The following is a 21,662-nucleotide window of genomic DNA, read 5'->3' on the forward strand; positions in this document are numbered from 1 at the left end:
CATGTTTGTCCAGTGCAGGATATCTATCACCTTTTGTACCCAGGTCTCACATTACATGTTAGGTACGTCATGGGTTAACACCTGTGTGGTAATTTGTGGGCACTTCCTGTATATCCACGGTGGTTGTCTATACACAGTTCTGCAATTAGCTTGCTGACATGGCTATGGCTCCAGTTGTCTGTTTGTAGGTGGCCCTTTTGTGGGTTGCTTGTGTCAGCTGGGGGTCGGATATAGTGGGCTGTTTGTACTCCTCTGCATACATGTTCAGTCACAGTCCCTCCATGTTGGCCTATACCAATGGGACATATATACAGAACGGGAGGGGGTGGCCAAGACCAGGCCTTGTGGGATGCCACTCATATCTGCTTTGTAGTCTGACATGGATGCGGCATGTCTGACCATGTCAGTTCTGTCCTTGGTCTGGTTTGCAACCCCTCTACTGACATAGGGGTATATATTTAAGCTGGTGAACATATCCATACTGAACTCGTACGGTGTTGTCTAGAAGCATGTGCACAGTCCAGCTACGCTGTGTGGACCACATTGCCCTCATCAATGATCTTAATGACTGCTTCAAATGGGTCAAACATGTTTAGCGGCAGGATCTGCAGTTACGACAGCCACACTGTGTAGGATCCAGTATCAGTAGGTCCACAATAGCCTTCTGTCTGCGGTACACACTGATCCTTTCCATAGCTGTGCAGAACAAGCTTGTCAGGATCCTGGGGTGGTAGTTTGCAGTATCCATTCAGGCAACACCTTTGTTGTGATGGACCACTGTTGTTGTACACTGCTCTTTGGGTACATATCCTGTGGTAAGTCTGACATTGGGCAGTAGTGTGATTTGGCATTCCATTATTCTTGAAGTCCATGTTGGCCTCAGCCCAGGACACCATCACATACCTTTGCTGCTGTGTGTTCTGCTTTGCAGATGATGGCTGTTACCTCAGCATCTGCAATGTCAGGGGACCAGCAGTCTGATGGGATAGATATTTTGCACTCTGGGGGGGGTTGTTTGCACTGCACCTGACAGGTTGTATGTTAGCAATATGTGTGTGTGTTTGGTATGTTGTTTGTAATATCTGTGTGATTTGGAGCATATCTGTGGATGCCCAACATAGTTCCTACCATCAGTTGGGTAAGCCTTGTGATTATCCTTAGTGTCCTGTACATTTTGTATCTTCATAGGTTCATGGGTTCATACTAGGCTATACACCCTAGGGCATTAGTAACCCTAGCCAGAGTGTGTGTGTGTGTCTTTCGCCACCCCTTGCTATGTTCTATTATGGCCATTTATGAATTTCTTCACTGTGCCTCTGTCTGGTCGTGACACAGTGAAGACCCCCAGTATAAATGTACAATCATCCATCCACTTGGCAATATTCCTGTTGAGGTGTGTCAGTGAGGGGCTCTGCCTAACATAGATTGGGATCCTGTTTCTGGGTGTGGGGAGCCTCTGGGTTATGTATCTGTCCCTCCAGCACATCTTATTTCATTATGTGTTGAGGCTGACATCTGTCACTCTCACAGCTCCAATGGCTTTGATTTCCTGTGGTGGAGCATGTCCATTACTCCTGTGTTGGACATGGCCTTGTACAACAGACATACAATGCCGCTGTGTAGGCAGTCTGTGACTGCATTCAGCTGTGGTGTCTACAGCCAGCCAGCATATGACATATATTTCACACCCTTTATCCTGTTGGTGGGGTAACTATGAGGTCTTCCGAACCGCTGCAGGTGTCACGTACGGTACATCCCATATGAGTCATTGTACTAGATTATGGGTCTGATAAGGGAACAGTACAGTGGCACAGTGACCTCTGTTGATGTAGATGTGAATCCTTTCATGATACGGTGTCCAATATCGACAATCTTCCTAGCCACATTGGCATTGTGAGTGTCACATGACAGATTACTGTCGACTTGTGTCCCTAGGTCCCTGATTACTCCTTGCATACATAATGGTTTGCCACCTATGTGGTAATTTGTGTGTACCTTGTCTGGTATTTGGTGGGACATTCATACTGTCCAGTGTCATCAGGATGTCTGGGTGGAGTTCTTGTGTGTGAGAATGTGGTCTGTCGCATGCTACAGACTGTACAGCAGTTTGGACTACACTTAGGTGCACATGGGTGGTCTCCGCTGCGTTGTGCATTGTCAGTTACCTGGCCATATGGGAGTCTGTGCTGCATATGGATACTCCCCCTCCTTTGATGTTTTGGTGCAGGTGTTGGGGCCATAACACATGGTATGTGGTACAACCTAGTAGTGCTGGTGTGCTATCACTAGGCTTGCAGCAGGCTTCTGTCACTGCACAGACATCGATGTTCTCCATAATGGGAAGTGCCTCAGGGGCATGCATATTGCAGTTTACACATCTGGCATTGGTCAGCATTACCCTTATGATTCCTACCACTTATGTTTTCTAAGGTGGTGGGTAGTCTATTTGGCCTTGCCTACATACGGCTCTATGGAGGTGGCAAAGGCCTTATCCAGTATCCAGACGCACAGGGGTAACAGGTGCAAGCCATCCCTGGAACAGCAGCATGGCTTGTCATGCTTGACATCTCAAGCAGACAGACATTAGACCCTCTTGGTCTGACAGCTGTAACTGTGCCAGCTGTTAAACATGATCATTCTGTGTTTGTACTGTGGCATCATTCTTGGTGAGGGTTGGATGCTGCACACAGCCAGTGTCATACCGGCCTGGGGTACATACTCAGAGGGATCATCCATGTCTCTTTTCATGTTGATCAGGGAGGTACATCTCAGGTCATTCACACTAGCATGGACATTGAGTGCATCATATTTCTGCTTGCTTTGGGGTGACCTGCGTACTTGTGTTATGTGGCATTTTGTGGCAGCCTACAGGCAGCTTACTCTACCCTTTCCCTTGTTCAGTCTGGTGAGTGGGACAGCAGTGTGTCTGCCTATACAGACACCTATTACAACTGTATCAGGCATGTTGTTTCTCCTTCTGGCCTGTGACTGTTTGGCACACCAGCTTTGTGTACTATTCGTTGCATGTGCTATGTTTGGAGGTTGTGGTTGCTTGTGATCTGCTTTGGAGGCTTCTGTTGGTGTGGTGTGTTTGTAATTAAGGCCTCCAGGAATATTTTTCTGTGTTTATGTGTTTGGTTTACAGTTGTGGTAGGTCTATGTGGGACTGGGTATGTGGTGTATGTGGTTACCTTCTCCTCTTGACTAGTTTTGACAGTACTGAGTTGGCAGAGCTCAACCTCTGGTTTGGATACATGGTTGCATCTATCACATATATTTGTATTTATTGGGGGGTGTTGTGGTTGTCTGTGTACTTGGGACAGGTGTCACATTGCCTCTAGATTCACAGATTCTACTTGTTGTGGCTGGACTTAGTGGATTGTATGTGTGGACATATGTTATTGCCATACTACTGGTCAGTGATTACTTCCCTTTTTATGTTTGCTCTATCATGTGGTAGCTTCCTCATTCTCTTGCATGGTTTGGTAATGGCTGGAGTCCAGCATGCCAGATGTCTGCGTGTATGGCATTGTGTCTTGTTGTTATTTGTGATTGCATACTCCAAGCATTCCTGGCTGTGTTCATGGAATGCCTGTATAACATGTTCTGTGGTGTGTCCCATATTCTGCACTTGCACAGGGCCTTTCGTGGATTCAACATCAGTTTGGAGGGCTGCAACCTATGCTTTACACATGTTTTTCACTGTGGTATTCTGGCCAGGGACTGGGGTCGGGATGTGTATATCCAGTGTGATTACTCTATGGTCTGGTCTTACCGGTGAGGGATACACTTCTCATCTTGCCATCCAGTACAAATGTTGCTGATTATCACATCCAGTATGCTTACCCCTCTTGTGGGAGTGGTACATTGTTCCTGGGCATTTTGGTTTATGAATTCTGGGAACTTTTCTCCTACTGTGCTGGTGCTAGTATAATGCTCCTGGTGCATGTCTGGGTATTTTCAGTCAAGCAATATAATGTGGTTTGGGGGGCTAGATATATTCATGTATTCCAACATAGGCCAGGTGCAGTTCCTGGTATTAGGACAGTAGTCTGCAGCAGGCTATATACTGGGAGGCAGTTTTAGCCATTGGTATTTGACCATGGCCAATCCATGCTGCTTCTTGTTGTGGTACCAACATGGGAATTGGTTATCCTTGACATTTATTGCTAGTCACCCTCCTTTTGTAGCTTGTTCCATGTTTTGTGGCTGTACAGCACAGTATGAGGTGTGACCTGGTAGTGTTAGGGTGCTGATGTGAGCCTTGACCCAGTTCTCTATTACAGGACTGGTATCTATATTCTCCATACTGTGTGCGTTTACACTGCACACATCTTGCTGTTTAGACTTCTGGCATTGGGTAGCATTACATCTAGGTTCCTATCCCTTGTGGTACCTATGAAGGTGGGTTTGTGTTTTGAGACTTACCTATTCAGGGCATGCTGTGGGTACTGACAGCCTTTGCCAGTATCCATGGGGCATGGCATGATAGGTGCATGCCATCCCTAGCAGGTGGTGCATCATGTCATGCTGCGCATGTCTTCCCAGCCTGAAACACATTGGCTCCCCTTTGACTAACTGCATTACTTCAGCCAGTTATTGCACTTGATCATCCCATCATCATTTTGTGGCTTCATGCTTGGTGAGGGTGGATGTTAGTCAGGGTGCTCAGGTGTGCATATAGTACATGGTGTTACATTACTTAACACATGGCATTCATGCCTAAGGTGGTGCTGCAGGGCTGCCTCTGTCGGATGTGCATATTACACTTCCCTGTACATGTTTGTGAGCAGGTCATGTCATTTTAGGCATCCATGTTATTATTTGAGTGAGTCAGAGGGAGTATCCTTCCCAGGGTTCCTACTGAGCCAGTGTATATGCTATGCGTTGCCTCTTTGCCAAGGCCAGGGCATACTGGGCACGCCTCCTTCTGCCTACTGGGGCAGGCTCAGGTTGTTCCTCCTCCGAGTCACGCTCTGCCTGTGATGGCCTTGGCAATGGTGGGGGGCTGTTTGGCCCAGCCCTATGCTGGTCCTGCTGCAGCTGTTTTCGCAAGATCATATTATGTAGCATAGCACATACCATGACAATTTGGGTACATGTAGTTGGTGTGTACTGCAAGGCTCCACCAGATGTGTCCAGACACCAGAACCGTGACTTGAGCAGCCCAAACACACACTCTATTACATTACGTGTTTGTGCATGTGCCTCATTATGGCGTTCCTGTTCAGGTGTGTGTGCATTTCTGATGGGTGTCATCAGCCACGGCTCCAGTGCATAACCTGCATCCCCCACTAGGTGTCCGTGTGGGATGTCCCCATTGGCAAATGTCTGGTACAGCTACGTCAAATGCCAGATGTGGGAATCTTGGTAACTCCCAGGGCAGCCAGCACACACATTCATTATTATGCCCTGGGCATCACACACGACCTGGCAGTTGATGGAGGGGCATCCCTTGCGGTTAATGTAGGCCCTGCCCCGCTCACCAGCTGGTGCTTTGATGCGTATGTGCGTGCAGTCTATTGCACCCACTACCTCAGGGTATTCCTCTATTTGCTGGAAGAGACGCATATTGCTGGCCAATACCTCACGGGCATTGGGGAAATATACATGATCACCTACATGTGCTGACATGGCATCCAGGAACTGGTGCAGTACCCTGGAGGCTGATGCCTGTGATATCCCCATCATATCACCAGTTGGTCTCTGGAAGGTACCTGTTGCTAGTATTCTTAGGCCAACACATACCTTGGTTTCCACTGGGATGGGTTCCCCTCTGTTGGTTCTGTGTGTGAGGCGTGGCCTGCACAGTTCAACAATTTGCTGCAGGAGCTCTCTGTCCACTCTATAGCGCTCTACTATCTCCAGCTCATGTAACCCGTGGTAGGTGACCCTGGGCCTGTACACTCTTCTCCGTCTCCTCACTGTGGGTTGTCTGGCACCATCTGCATTGTCACCACCCTCAGCAAGTCGCCTATGTCTCATTATGACAGCTATGGCAGCCCTAACATTTCTGCTCTGAGTGAAGCTTTTCAGTTTTCACTTCTATTAGCTTACTCCTGTCTTGCAGTGTCTCTTAAGAGAAACATCCTGCACTACTGTTTGCAGAGTTTTAAGTGCTGGGCTGGGCTACTATTCTGCCTGTGTAATTGCCTGCTTCTAATTGTTTTCACCTGCTAGCTTCAGCAGTTATCCCTGCTAGCTTCCTATTAATTCTGTTGCTTCCTTTTTCCTTTCTGTTTCCTCAGGGGGGAGCAACATGCATACCAGCAGAAACACGCTTACAGTGGCTTACACGAGTGCACACGGTTCAGAATCTGCTTATTCGGGTTAAAACGCGCGCACACCCGCGCAAACACTTTTACACGTCTGCCAACAGCCTCCAACATGCTCAGCCTGCCCTACACGCGCGCACACCAGCACAAACTGTGTTAAACATCTCCCAACATGCTCCCACATGCTCAGTCTGCCTTACACGCGTGCACACTGTCCTACTCACGCTTCATGGCGCGCACACGTGCCATGCATGCCCAGCAAGAAACTTTGGTGTAAGTAACAGTGTACACCTTCCATTTCTTGACTTTCCCTGACTTATCTAGTGGCACACCTCTTTCCATGATCTGTGTCTGTCATCTGTCATGTTACACTGACCTCCAATGAACTGCATTTCTTTCTACCATTCCCCCCTGTGATGTCACCTATCTCCTACTCTATTCCTCCCCCTTATGTATCTCTTACACTACTCAGACTGTGCTCATTTGCTATGTTACTGTGAGATTCAGTATCCTAACCCTCATTTACATGAGATTGCCTACTAATGCTTAGTTACATGTCTTAGACTCAGCTTCCCCCCTTAGCAACCACTACACGGTGGCCATGTTGTTTTTGGTCTGCTGCTCCCTGCATTGTCACTCCATGTATTGCATGAAACCCACATTTGTGGGTTTATAACCTTCTTTTTTATGGTTTTATACAGCGCAGCCCATTTTCGCGGGGCTGCGCTGGGTTTAAACATCGGCGATTGCCAAAAAAAAAAATTATATTTTTAATATTTTTGCATCAGGTTACCTTGCCAATGGCCACATATTTGGCCATTGGCATGCTGCCTGAGACATATGCACCCTTTATTTGGAGCTGACATGGCTCCGTTGTGGAATTTGCAGAAACGTACTCAGTTGTCAACTGAGTACATTTCTGCAGCTAAAACGTCTCTTACACGAACTGGTTTCTGCTTTGTGGATCGCTAATATACCTCATTTGCATACCTTTCGGCTGCAAGTGAGGTATTTAGCATGTCCACGCCCTGTCCGTGTAAGAGACGTTTTAGCTGGTCTCTTACACGGAGTTTAGGGCTGTTCCTGGATTGTGAGGCTTGCATGGAGTGCTGCACGTCTCTTACACTCCGTGCAAGCCTTCGTGAATCCTGCCCAACATTTAAACCAATTTACTGTACTGTTTGTGAAGCCCATTTCCTTGAGTCTAGAAAACAATATGGGATGTGAAACTCTACAGAATGCAATGGACAAGGCTAGAAATAGGGATGTAATCATTTCATCTTTATTTGGTACTTCATGAGCACAGTTTATAAAAGTTAGCAATGTTGTTTCTGTGATTTGGCCTGGTCTAAATCCAGGCTGTGCTGTGGAAAGTAATTTGTTCTCTGTTACCTAGTCAACCAAATGTAGGTGAAAACATTTTTAATATGTTTCCCCTATTCCTCATACATCACAAATGATAGCAGTCAATAATGTCAAACATTGAAGTTTCATTCTACTTATTTCTCAGAAAATGCATTCTGAGAAAAGGCCTGGTATTCTATTAACTCTTTAAGTGGATTACAGTAATATATAGGACGAATTCCTGGTGTGGTCTAGCGGTTCCCTCCAGCTTTGTCTGGAAGTCTGGAGCATGGCACTTATAAGTCACAGACCATTACAGCCAATAATGGCAGACAGTAGAGCTGCATACATCTTTACATTCCTAAGATGCTGTGTGCTTCAAAACCCATGTGATGTTAGCTTTGAAAGTGGAGTAAAGTATATCTTAGGAGTGTTCCCGATGTCTAGTACTCTTCCTATATATCTTTTGTAACGCAAAACATGTTGTTCTACTAACCTTTGAAATGACTTAGTTAAATTTAACAGGCCCTGGTGTCTTGTGTCTCTCAACCTAGTAATGCCGTATTTGCTCATTAGCCAAGGTAAGTTTAGAGTGACAATCACCCCACACACACACACACACACACACACACACACACACACACACACACACATATGCATTCACTGTATATTGAGCAGAAACACACCCACCCAATTGTTCTCAGGGACATATTCACCCATTCACCCTGAAACACATGCACACACGTCTACCCTACGTATCCCATAACTAATCCCCCTACTATGACCGAAGAGTTATACACACACTCACACACACACACACACACACACACACACACACACACACACACACACACACACACACACACACACACACACACACACAATACCACTCATACCTCTGTAGTATACATTCATATGTGCAGCCACATACATACATGTGTGTGCATCGCCCTCCATACCATTACCTGTCCACGAAACTCCCTGGTACTTACATCTAACTCAGTCTCTCTCATTGATGTAATGGATGAATGTGAACTTTTGGCCAGTTTAATTACTGTGGCTTGTAGTAGTGATTTACACAGCCAAATGGTTCTAAGAATCATTTGGCTGTGTCAACCACTGACTGCAGGCATTTTTGGGGGAGAACACCTAAGTAATAATCATGCACAAACAACCAAACCAAAAACACCTCCAGAGGATGCCTTAATAGGCAAAAATAGTAAAATGAAAAAAAAAATAGTAAAATGAAAAAAATGCTTCCACCACAACGAAAAGTTCACTGAGAAATTCTGTTAAAATGTAGGCTTTAATAAAATGAAGAAATAAAAAGCACAAATTGTGCTGTTCTTAATTAGGCTTCTCTCTTTCAAAATAGGTTTAAAAGGAACTACTCTGTTGAGCCCTGGAAATAAATTAGCTCTGAGGTTCATGATCCATTTGCTTTCTTCCTTTTCAGTTTTGTTGACAATGTCTCCTCCACGAAATGGAGGCTTAAGGAAGGCATGCATCTGATTGCTGTATGTGATTGGTTGAACAATTAAGGATCTTTATTTAACAGCAGTAAGTCAGGTCTACACACTAGGATCTGATGAATGTTTTTTAACTGAAAGCGCTTATCCTGTTTGACCTACAACTTGAACAGCACAATTTGTGCTTTTTATTTCTTCATTTTATTAAAGCCTACATTTTAACAGAATTTCTCAGTGAACTTTTCATTGTGGTGGAAGCCTTTTTTTCATTTTGCTAAGTAATAATCATGCACCACTCCCTCAGAATGTTTTATTAGCATTTGCTGGATGCCAGAAAAACAATCCACAGGGATGCTGAAAATCTTTGACATAAGCATGCCTGTAGGTCTGTCTCAGAATCAAAAATAGTTACAGCCAGAGGTAAAAAGGATTTACCACTGGCAATAACATTTTTGAATCATGGTCTTTTTTTTTTTATTTTGCCAGTGATGATGTTAGCATTTCTTATGCACTGCTTAAATTTTACTGCATCACAAACACCTATACATTTTTTGTAGCATATCACTAGTTCACTTGCTGTCACAGGTAGTATACTGTACATTTATGGTGGACGAACATTCATGTGAGCAACGTGTCAATCTTACATACACAAACGCATCCACACATACTCAGACATACACATAGAAACACAGACACACACACACACACACACACACACACACACACACACACACACACACACACACACACACACACACACACACACACACACACACACACACACACACAAACACACACACACACACACACACATACCACACACTTCAATTTATGTTTCCAGCATATATGTAGGTATAGCTATAGATCCATAAGATAGAATGCAGTGGGTATATTATTTAATGAGAATAATGGTGACTGCAAGGAACAGTTTCCATCTAACTCTTTAATTTAAGAATGACAATTAAGGGAACACCATGACATAACTGCATTACTCTTTCTACATATTGTTATTTATTTATTTATTTAAAAAATATCCTTTCTGCCAAAACCATCAGGTGAGTTGTCCTCTCCATGTGGTTTGGATTCTTTATTTTTTCCTATTATCTGTCCTGTTCTATATTTAATTGATGTCTTTGTACATCTATGTCTGTAAACTGTTGTAGTATATTTCCCTATAGCTGAACCACTGGTCTGCCTTGACCTTCAAGTTTATAGTGTGGTTTTGTTGGTCTCCTTATTGTATAAGAACATCATCTTAGGGCAACAACCACTGCCCCTGACCATCTTCCATTGGAATACATCAAACACACTGCAGATAGCCTTGCATATGTTGTCTCAATTCTAATAAACCACTTCATCCAAGAAAAATATGTTCCCCCCCTTATGGAAAAAATCCTGCATAATACATCTCGATAAAGGTGGCTCGTCATCTGAGTTCATAAACTATAGACCAATCACCATACTCTCACCTTGATCCCAAATCTTTAGAAGATGTTTTCATTCTCAACTTACTGCATATATCACTTCTCATAACCTCCTCTCTCCCTCACAGCCTGACTTCAGACTCAGTCACAGTACAACCTCTGCTCTTCTAAGGTTGACCAATATAGTAAATCACAGTAGAAATTCAGGTCTCCTAACCTCAGCCCTTTTTCCTGGCTCTGTCCACAGCATGCAACACAGTCAATTCATCAGGTTTGCCTAACTAAACTCTTTTCCTGTGGGCGCTCACCCTTCTCACTTAACTGGTTTCTTAGTTGCCTCACTAATAGATCACAACCAGTGAAATGGCAAGATGATTTCTCCTCTTTCCTTCTTATACCTGTTGGAATCCAACAAGGCTCCATCTGAGGATGACTACTGTTTAACGTATTTATCAACAACCTGAGTACAGCAGCCAAAGAGGCCACCGCAGTACAATATGCCAATGACTCCACCCTAATATGTGCTGATAGGACACTTCCCATGATTCAAACAATCATTCAGAAATCCTTCTCCTCCATAGAAGCTTGGCTTGTCAATTCACAACTTTTCCTGAATACAAAAAAAAAAAAAAAAAAAAACTAGTACTGTTCATCCCTAACTCCTTCTCATCTAACAAGACCAATACAGAACTGGTATCACACATCAAACTTCTAAGTGTGATTATAGATGACCAGCTAAAATTTGATCTCCACTTTTAGCAAGCCATAAAGAAGAAATACCAAAAGCTAGGCTGCCTCTACAGAATAAAACCCTACCTTATTGACTCTAGTAAACAAAACCTAAAATTTTGTTTTTACTCCCTGCTCCCTACTCTATTATACACCTTCCCTATCCTAACCAATCCCATCTCCTTTCTATCAGCCAAACTACAACAATGGTCCAATAAAGTAGTCAAATTTGCAACCAACCAATAATATATTTCACATACTGCCTCTCTCTAAAACAACTAAACTGGCTTGAATTAAATAATTCTGTATTGTACTCACAATTAATTATAGCTTTCAAACTACTACACACCCCTGAAAAATTCACATCTCTTCACTTTATCATGCAGCCTTACATCACTAAGAGACCTTTTTGCTCTGCTGACAAATCATTGCTCTCTATAACTAAACCTAACATCAAAGCAGGATAATCCCTGTATTCACACTGCATTGCTAGTAGCTAGAATTCCACCCCCTCTTCTTATGAATAGTCTGCAACCTGAAAGACTTTAAATGGTAATTGAAGCAACATTTGATACCTATACGGATCTGCATCTGCACCACTTATGGTTAAACAGGTACTAATATAACTATATGAATTTGTGCCAAAACTCAGTATACTATTATCACAACTATAGCCTTCTCTATCATCTCATCCCTTCATACCTCTCAACTGTACAGATGTTTGCAGAATGTCCAGATTTTTGACTCATCTGTGATCCGTTTTTTTCACAAATTTGGGGTTTTCTGGCAAATTAGTAGCAAATAATTAAAGATTGAAGTTAGAAAATAATGACAGACATTTTAGTTTTAGCCTTCATACCCTTCAGAAAATTCATGCTAATGCAAAACATGTTATTCTATCAACTTTTTAAGTTTGTAAGAGCAATATTTAAACATTGTCCCTATCGTTGTGCCTTTGTCTCACTTTTATTTATGGCTCTGTCCAGATGTCTTGCTCCAAGAGGTTGAGAGGTATGCAGCTCTTTTATTTTCCTTGTGCCTCCTCCCTTCCTTCATTTTTTGGACTGTTCCAACTCTTCATCTTAAAAAAAAAAAAAAAATATATATATATATATATATATATATATATATATATATATATATAAAACCCATGTGACTGTTATTTTTAATCGAAACTGATTGTAAATGATGAAACTGTTGTCAAAGATGTCTGAGAAATGGAACTGTTGCTCATGGATGAAACTGCCTGCAAATGATGAAACTGCAAATTCTGCACGATATCTATACAATAGAGATTTTGTCCTCTGGCCTCCATTGAAAAAAGACACTGCTAAGTTGGACTTTCTTGGTAAACAAATGCCAATAAATAAATAAACAAATGCACAAAATGAATGCTATCAGTAATATATTATTATCTGTAATATATTTATACTAGAACATGTATTCCATTGGATCATCTTATATGGTTTTACCATTCCCTGTGACCCTCTGATAGTATGATCATCCTGTGATTAATGAAGCATTCATAAATCACAACTTTTCCCAGATTATTAATGAACAAACAAGGCAATATATATATATATATATATATATATATATATATATATATATATATATATATATATATAGAGGAAATAAATCACTATTAGACTATCTGCTCAGAATCTCACCACTGAAATCCCTAACTACATCTGTTCTTTCTTATCTGTTATGTGACCATACTCTTATTGTATCAACTTTCACAGCCAGCTACAGTTCCCGTACTAGACCATATCTTACCTTCTGTTAGCTTATAGTATTTAGCCAGCTAAAACTGCTGTATGGTTTAACTATCACTAGTCTTCCGTTATAGAAGAAGCAGATGTGAATATCGCTTAGCAGTATCTCATAAATGTACTCTTGCTCCTCTAAAATAAAAATGTATCTTACACAAAACATCATAACCACCATGTTGGTCGACAAATTAATAATGACTTAAAGAAAGATAAGCTTGAAAAAGATATAGATAGATGGATAGATAGATAGATAGATAGATAGATAGATAGATAGATAGATAGATAGATAGATAGATAGATAGATAGAGCAGACAAATCCTGAAACAAACTGCCAAGCATACTGTGGGCTTAGACACAAATACAGAATTAAATCAACCACACAAAAAAGATAACTTTGCCAAAGAAGCACTAGAGATAATCACTAATACCCACTTACTTGGAAGTATCATCATAAGCTTGCAAGTGAATCCACGTGCAACCGAATTATTTCTAAGTTCTGAACAGTAACACCATAACAGATGCACAAGACTTACAAATCTCTTTGCAACACATTTTGCAATACATGCAAACCAGTCATGTGTTTTTGCTAATCTATAAAAAAGCAATGAAAGGAAGCATTGAAGTATTAGTGTTCTGTATGTCACCAACAGCATCCTTGAAAATATGAAATGCGGTAGCTTAACAGAACCCATGTTTGCAGAATGAAGTACATTTTTCTCAGAGGTTTATGCAACATTATTCTAAATGTGTTCCCAGTTATGGATTGAATCATATTAGACAACTGCAGTTTGAAAAGCTATCAAATAAATGGAGCATTTGTGTATCTCACTAGTCCTCTGTCTTGTCTCCAAATCATCTGCTACAAGTTCTACATAATGATCCGTTATTATCACTTTTCATCAACAATATTCCCAGAGCTTCATATTCAGCAAAATTTCGCCTTTGTGCAGAGGTTTAGTTGCAAAAGGACTCCTCGTTCATACAAAAAAATGTAACATTAACATTCTAAAGAGCATATTGGTTTTGCAACATTAAAGTTTAATGTTTGCGTGTTTGAAAGTATTTCTGTTGTATAGGGAAAGCATGTGTAGTTTCTGTACCCACCCCAGATGACTAGCATCTTGCAAAACTGAACCATTTTTTTAAAAATATTTAGGCTTAAAATGTTTTTATTTTACAGACTGGGCTCAACTCTTGTTATATATTATTTGTGGATGTTGATGGCATTTAATAGTAATGTAATAGAAGTGCATGTATGTAAAGCATGCAAATCTCTATGTGCAATCTTGTTGCAAGTGTAGAGTTTAAACAGAGATAAATTAGAATATTTGTTAGATTAAATATGAGCTGGGCACCAGCAAAGGCAATAATATATAGTGGCCTAGGAATTCATGCATATGCACAGTATTTAGACAACCCTGCCAAGGTAAAGTTTATTCGGGGAAATGTAGGGTAACAACTAGTGCAGAGAGAAGAAATAAAAACTCATTTCATTGGTTCAGAAGCATACCTCTTAACCTCTTAGCACCAGAAATCTGGACAAAGCCTAAAATAATGGGGGGGGGGGGATTAGGGACACTCTTTAAATATCGATCTTATAAACATATAAAGTTTCTAGAATAACAGCATTTATGTTACCATGCATTTTCTGAACTACATGAAGTCTGAAACTCAAATGTATGCTATTATTAAGTGACATCAAGCCTCCAAGATTTGCCAGAAAATCACAAATTTTATGAGCAATAGACCTAAAATATGGGACAAAAATCTGGTCAGTCAAGAGATATGTTTAGAAATAATATTCAGTGAAACACATTAAAATATCATAAGGGAAGAATTAATATTTGTTTTATTAGTATAATATACGTATGAGCACTCTCAAATGCTTACTTTTCTGGAGTGTGAGTAGGTTTATTGGCCAGTTATAGTTTGGTGGGTTAAGCCAAAATCAGTACGAAAAAGGCGTATAACCACCATAGAACAGGCCAAAATCAGTACAAAAAGGGCGTATAACCACCACAGAACAGTAGAAGAAGTAGGAGCAGCAAGGTAGCAACATTTTACGTCAGAGAAACCTATCCTGCTCATGGATTTCAATGTGCTATCATCAGGGATGGCAACACAATGTTTAGTGTAGGCCAGCTTATTGCCAGTATGAAACAAAGGTTAACAGAGAATATGACAGCATGACTCTGGGATCTATATACATGTTTTGCCAACATCATTTTTGTCTTCATGGTCATAATACAAAAGATTATGATTGTGTCTCTGACCAAAAACAGATTGCTATGTTTAAGACAACTTGGGAGTGGAGACTTACTCAGATGTCACTTTACTATCTGATAAAGGAATTGCATGATATAGTTGTTCCACTAGACACCTTCTTGGTAAAGTTTACTGAGCAGTAAAGTCTGTATATTACTTTACTGGATTTAACATAGATTTATCCTGTTTCTAAGTGACTGTTACAAGAGCCTTATTCTGTGTCAAGCAGTGAATGAATACTGTGTACAGGATTGAAACTGGATGACATCTGGAAAATTTCTACATGGAATTTCCTGTGCTGTGGTTGGTTGTGTCGGTTCCTGGACCATTATCAGTATGCAAGAGAAACGCAAGAGAAATTCTGGCATGGAAACAAACTGAGGAACTGGAGCTGATAGTATCACTGTTCACCATTTTATTGTCTGGCTCAGGTAGAGTTTTCAATATTTTTTAATGTATAGTATGTGAAAAGTGATGGGCAGGATTCACGAAGGCTTGCACGGAGTGTAAGAGATGTGTAAGACTCCATGCAAGCCTCGCGATCCAGGAACAGCCCGAAACTCCGTGTAAGAGACCAGCTAAAACGTCTCTTACATGGACTGGGCGTGGATATGCTAAATACCTCACTTGCAGCAAAAAGGCATGCAAATGAGGTAGAGTAGCGATCCACGAAGCAGAAAGCAGCCCGTGTAAGAACCGTTTTAGCTGCAGAAATGTACTCAGTTTACAACTGAGTACGTTTCTGCAAAAATCACAATGGAGCCATGTCAGCTCCAAATAAAGGGTGCATATGTGTCAGGCAGCATGCCAATGGCCAAATATGTGGCCATTGGCAAGGTACCCCGATGCAAATATGAAAAATAATTTTTATTTTTTTTGGCGATCGCCGATGTTTAAACGCAGCGCAGCCCCACGCAAACGGGTTGCGCTGTATAAAACATAAAAATGAAGGTTATAAACCCACAGATGTGGATTTTATGCAATACATGGATTTACAATACAGGGACCAGCAGACCAAAAACAACATGGCCACCGTTTAGTGGTTGCTAAGGGGGGAAGCTGAGTCTAAGAGATGTAACTAAGCATTAGTAGGCAATCTGATGTAAATGAGTGTTAGGATACTGAATTCCACTGTCACATAGCAAATGAGCACATTCTGAGTAGTGTAAGAGATACATAAGGGGAGGAATAGAGTAGGAGATAGGTGACATCACAGGGGGAATAGTAGAAAGAAATGCAGTTCATTGGAGGTCAGTGTTACATGACAGATGTCAGACACATATCATGGAAAGAGGAGTGCCACAAGATAAGCATGGGAAAGTCAAGAAATGAAAGGTGTACACTGTTGCTTACACCAAAGTTTCTTGCTGGGCGTGCATGCGCACGTGTGCACGCCATGAGGCGCGGGTATGGCAGTGTGCGAGCGTGTAAGGCAGACTGAGCATATGGGAGCATGTTGGCAGACTTCTAAGACTGTTTGCGCTGGTGTGCGCGTTTTAACCCGAATAAGCAGATTCTGAACCGTGTAAGCATGGGTGCGTGCATGTAAGCCACTGTGAGCGTGTTTCTGCTGGTATGCGCATTGCTCCCCCCTGAGGAAACAGAAAGGAAAAAGGAAGCAACAGAATTAGTAGGAAGCTAACAGGGAATACTGCTGGAGCTAGCAGGTGAAAACAATTAGAAGCAGGCAATTACACAGGCAGAATAGTAGCTCAGCCAAGCACTTAAAACTCTGCAAACAGCAGTGCAAGATGTTTCTCTCAAGAGACACTGCAAGACAGGAGTAAGCTATTAGAAGTGAAAACTGAAAAAGCTGAACTCAGAGCAGAAATGCTAGGGGCTGCCATAGCTATCATAAGGAGACATAGGTGACTTGCTGAGGGTGGTGACAATGCAGATGGTGCCAGACTACCCACAGTGAGGAGACGGAGAAGAGTGTACAGGCCCAGGGTCACCTACCATGGGTTACATGAGCTGGAGATAGTAGAGCGCTATAGAGTGGACAGAGACCTCCTGCAGCAAATTGTCGAGCTGTGCAGGCCACGCCTCACACACAGAACCAACAGAGGGGAACCTATCCCAGTGGAAACCAAGGTATGTGTTGGCCTAAGAATACTAGCAACAGGTACCTTCCAGAGACCAACTGGTGATATGATGGGGATATCACAGGCATCAGCCTCCAGGGTACTGCACCAGTTCCTGGATGCCATGTCAGCACATGTCGGTGATCATGTATATTTCCCCAATGCCCATGAGGTATTGGCCAGCAGTATGCGTCTCTTCCAGCAAATAGCGGAATACCCTGAGGTAGTGGGTGCAATAGACTGCACGCATATGCATCAAAGCATCAGCCGGTGAGAGGGTAGGGCCTACATTAACCGCAAGGGCTTCCCTCCATCAACTGCCAGGTCATGTGTGATGCCCAGGGCATAATAATGAATGTGTGTGCTGGCTGCCCTGGGAGCTACCATGATTCCCATATCTGGCATTTGACGCAGCTGTACCAGACATTTGCCAATGGGGACATCCCACATGGACACCTAGTGGGGGATGCAGGTTATGCACTGGAGCCGTGGCTGATGACACCCATGAGAAACGCACACACACCTGAACAGGAACGCCATAATGAGGCACACGCACAAACACGTAATGTAATAGAGCGTGTGTTTGGGCTGCTCAAGTCACGGTTCCGGTGTCTGGACACATTTGGTGGAGCCTTGCAGTACTCACCAACTACATGTACCCAAATTGTCATGGTATGTGCTATGCTACATAATATGATCTTGTGAAAACAGCTGCAGCAGGACCAGCATAGGGCCGGGCCAAACAGCCCCCACCATTGCCAAGGCCATCACAGGCAGAGCGTGACTCGGAGGAGGAACAACCTGAGCCTGCCCCAGTAGGCAGAAGGAGGCGTGCCCAGTATGCCCTGGCCTTGGCAAAGAGGCAACGCATAGCACATATACTGGCTCAGTAGGAACCCTGGGAATGATGCCCCTCTCTGACTCACTCATATAATAACATAGATACCTAAAATGACATAACCTGCTCTCAAACATGTACAGGGAGTGTAATATGTGCATCCGACAGAGGCAGCCCTGCAGCACCACCTGAGGCATGAATGCCATGTGTTAAGTAATGTAACACCATGTAGTATATTCACACTTGAGGACCCTGACTAACATCCTACCCTCACCAAGCATGATGCCACAATATGACGATGGGATGATCAATTGCAATAATTGGCTGAAGTATTGCAGTTAGTCCAAGGGGATCCAATGTGTGCCAGACTGGGATGACATGCTGAGAATGACATGATGCTCCACCTGCTAGGGGTGGTGTGCACCTATCAGTCCAGGCCACATGGATACTGGCAAAGGCTGCCATTACCCACAGCGTGCCCTGAATAGGTAAGGGTCAAAACACAAACCCACCTCCAGAGGTATCACAAGGGATAAGAACCTAGATGTAATGCTACCCAATGCCAGAAGTCTAAACAGCAAGGTGCATGCAGTGTAAACCCACCCGGTATGGAGAATGTTGATATCTGTCCTGTAACAGAAAACTGGGTCAAGGCTCACAACAGCACCCTAACACTACCAGGTTACACCTCATACTGTGCTGTACAGCCTCAAAACATGGAACAAGCTACAAAAGGAGGGTGACTAGCAATAATTGTCAAGGATAACCACACCCCCATGTTGGTACCACAACAAGAAGCAGCATGGACTAGCCATGGTCAAGTAACAGTGGCTAAAACTGCTTCCCAGTTTATAGCCTGCTACAGACTACTGTCCTAACACCAGGAACTGCACCTGGCCTATGTTGGAATACATGAATATATCAAGCCCCCCAAACCACATTATATTGGGTGACTGAAAATACCCAGACATAGACTGGGAGCATTATACTAGCTCCAGCACTGTAGGAGAAAAGTTCCTAGAATCCATAAACCAAAATGCCCAGGAACAACGTACCACTCCCACAAGAGGGGTAAGCATACTGGATGTGATAATCAGCAACATGGGTACTGGATGGCAAGATGAGAAGTGTAGCCCTCACTGGTAAGACCAGACCATGGAGTAATCACACTTGATATACATATCCTGACCACAGTCCCTGGCCAGAAAACCACAGTGAAAAACATGTGCAAAGCAAAAGTTGCACTCCTCCAAACTGATGTGGAATCCATTAAAGGCCCTGTGCAGGTGCAAAATATGGGCCACACCTCAGAACCTGTTATACAGGCATTCCATGAACACAGCCAGGAATGCTTGGATTATGCAATCACAAATAACAACAAGACACAATGCCATACACGCAGGCATCTGGCATGCTGGACTCCAGCCATTACCAAACCATGCAAGAGAATGAGGAAGCTACTACATGATAGAGCAAACATAAAAAGGGAAGTAATCACTGATCAGTAGTATGGCAATAAAATACGTCCACACATACAATCCACTAAGGCCAGCTACAACAAGTTGAATCTGTGAATCCTGAGGCAATGTTATACCTGCCCCAAGTACACAGACAACCCTCATCTCCCCCCAAGAAATACAAATATATGTGAGAGATGCAACCATTTATCCAAACCGGAGGCTGAGCTCCCTCAACTCAGTACTGTCAAACCTAGTCAGGAGGAGAAGGTAACCACACACACCACAAACCCAGTCCCACATAGACCTATCACAACTGCAAACCAAAGACATAAACACAGAAAAACATTCCCGGAGGCCCTAATTACAAACACAACACACCAACAGAGACCTCCAAAGCAGACCCCCAAGCAACCACAACCTCCAAACATAGCACATGCAACACATAGTACACAAAGCTGGTGTGCCAAACAGTCACAGGCCAGAAGGAGAAACAACATGCCTGATACAGTTGTAATAGGTGACTCCATAGTCAGACACACTGCTGTCCCGCTCACCAAACTGAACAAGGGAAAGGGTACAGTATGCTGCCTGTAGGCTGCTACAATACGCCACATAACACAAGTACGCAGGTCACCCCAAAGCAAGTAGAAATATGATGCAGTCATTGTCCATGCTGGTGTGAATGACCTGAGATGTACCTCCCTGGACTACATGAAAAGAGACATAGATGAGCTTTCTGAGTATGTACTCCAGGCCGGTATGACACTGACCATTTGCAGCATCCTACCCTCACCAAGAATGATGCCACAGTACAAACACAAAATGATCAGCTTTAACAAGTGGCACAATTACTGCTGTCATTCCAAGAGGATCTAATGTCTGTCTGCTTGGGATGTCATGCTTGACAAGCCATGCTGCTGTTCCAGGGATGGCTTGCACCTGTTACCCCTGGATATTGGATAAGGCTTTTGCCACCTCCATAGAGTCTTACGTAGGCAAGGCTGAAAAGACTAACCCACCACCCTAGAAAACATAAGTGGTAAGAAACATAAGGGTAATGCTGACCAATGCCAGATGTGTAAACCTCAATATGCATGCTCCTGAGGCCCTCCCCAGTATGGAGAACATCGATGTCTGTGCAGTGACAGAAACCTGCTGCAAGCCTCCTGACAGCACACCAGCACTACCAGGTTATACCTCATATCATGCGTTATGGCCCCAAAACCTGGATCAAAACAAAAGGAAGGGGAGTATCCATATTCAGCACAGACACCCATACGTCCAGGTAACTGACAATGCACGAAGCATCGGAGACCACCCATGTGCACCTAACTGTAGGCAAAACTGCTGTACAGTCGGTAGCATGCTACAGACCACACTCTCACACACAGGAACCCCACCCAGCCATCCTGAAGACACTGGACAGTATGAATGTCCCACCAAATACCAAACAAGGTACTCACAAATTACCACATAGGTGGTAAACCATTATGTATGGAAGGAGTAATCAGGGACCTAGGGACACAAGTGGACAGTAACCTGTTATGTGACACTCACATTGCCAATCTGGCTAGGAAGACTGTCTATATTGGACACCATATCATGAAAGGATTCACATCTATGTCAGTAGAGGTCATTGTGCCCCTGTACTGTTCTCTTATCAGACCCATAATCTAGTACAATGCCTCATTTGGGATGTACCTTACCTGACACCTGCAGCAGTTAGAAAGACCTCAAAGGTACCTCACCAAGAGGATAAAGGGTCTCAAATATATGTCATATGCTGCCTGGATGTAGACACCCCAGCTGAATGCAGTCACATACTGCCTACACAGAGGCGTTGTATGCCTGTTGTACAAGGCCATGTCCAACACAGGAGTAATGGACATGCTCCACCCCAGAAAACCCAAAGCCATCGGAGCTGTGAGAGTGAGAGATGTCATCCTCAACACATAATGAAATAGGATGTGCTGGAGGGACAGATACATAACCCAGAGGC

Source organism: Protopterus annectens, chromosome 1.part0 (genome assembly GCF_019279795.1).
Source record: "Protopterus annectens isolate FY-2018-M chromosome 1.part0, PAN1.0, whole genome shotgun sequence".
Classification (NCBI taxonomy): Eukaryota; Metazoa; Chordata; order Ceratodontiformes; family Protopteridae; genus Protopterus; species Protopterus annectens.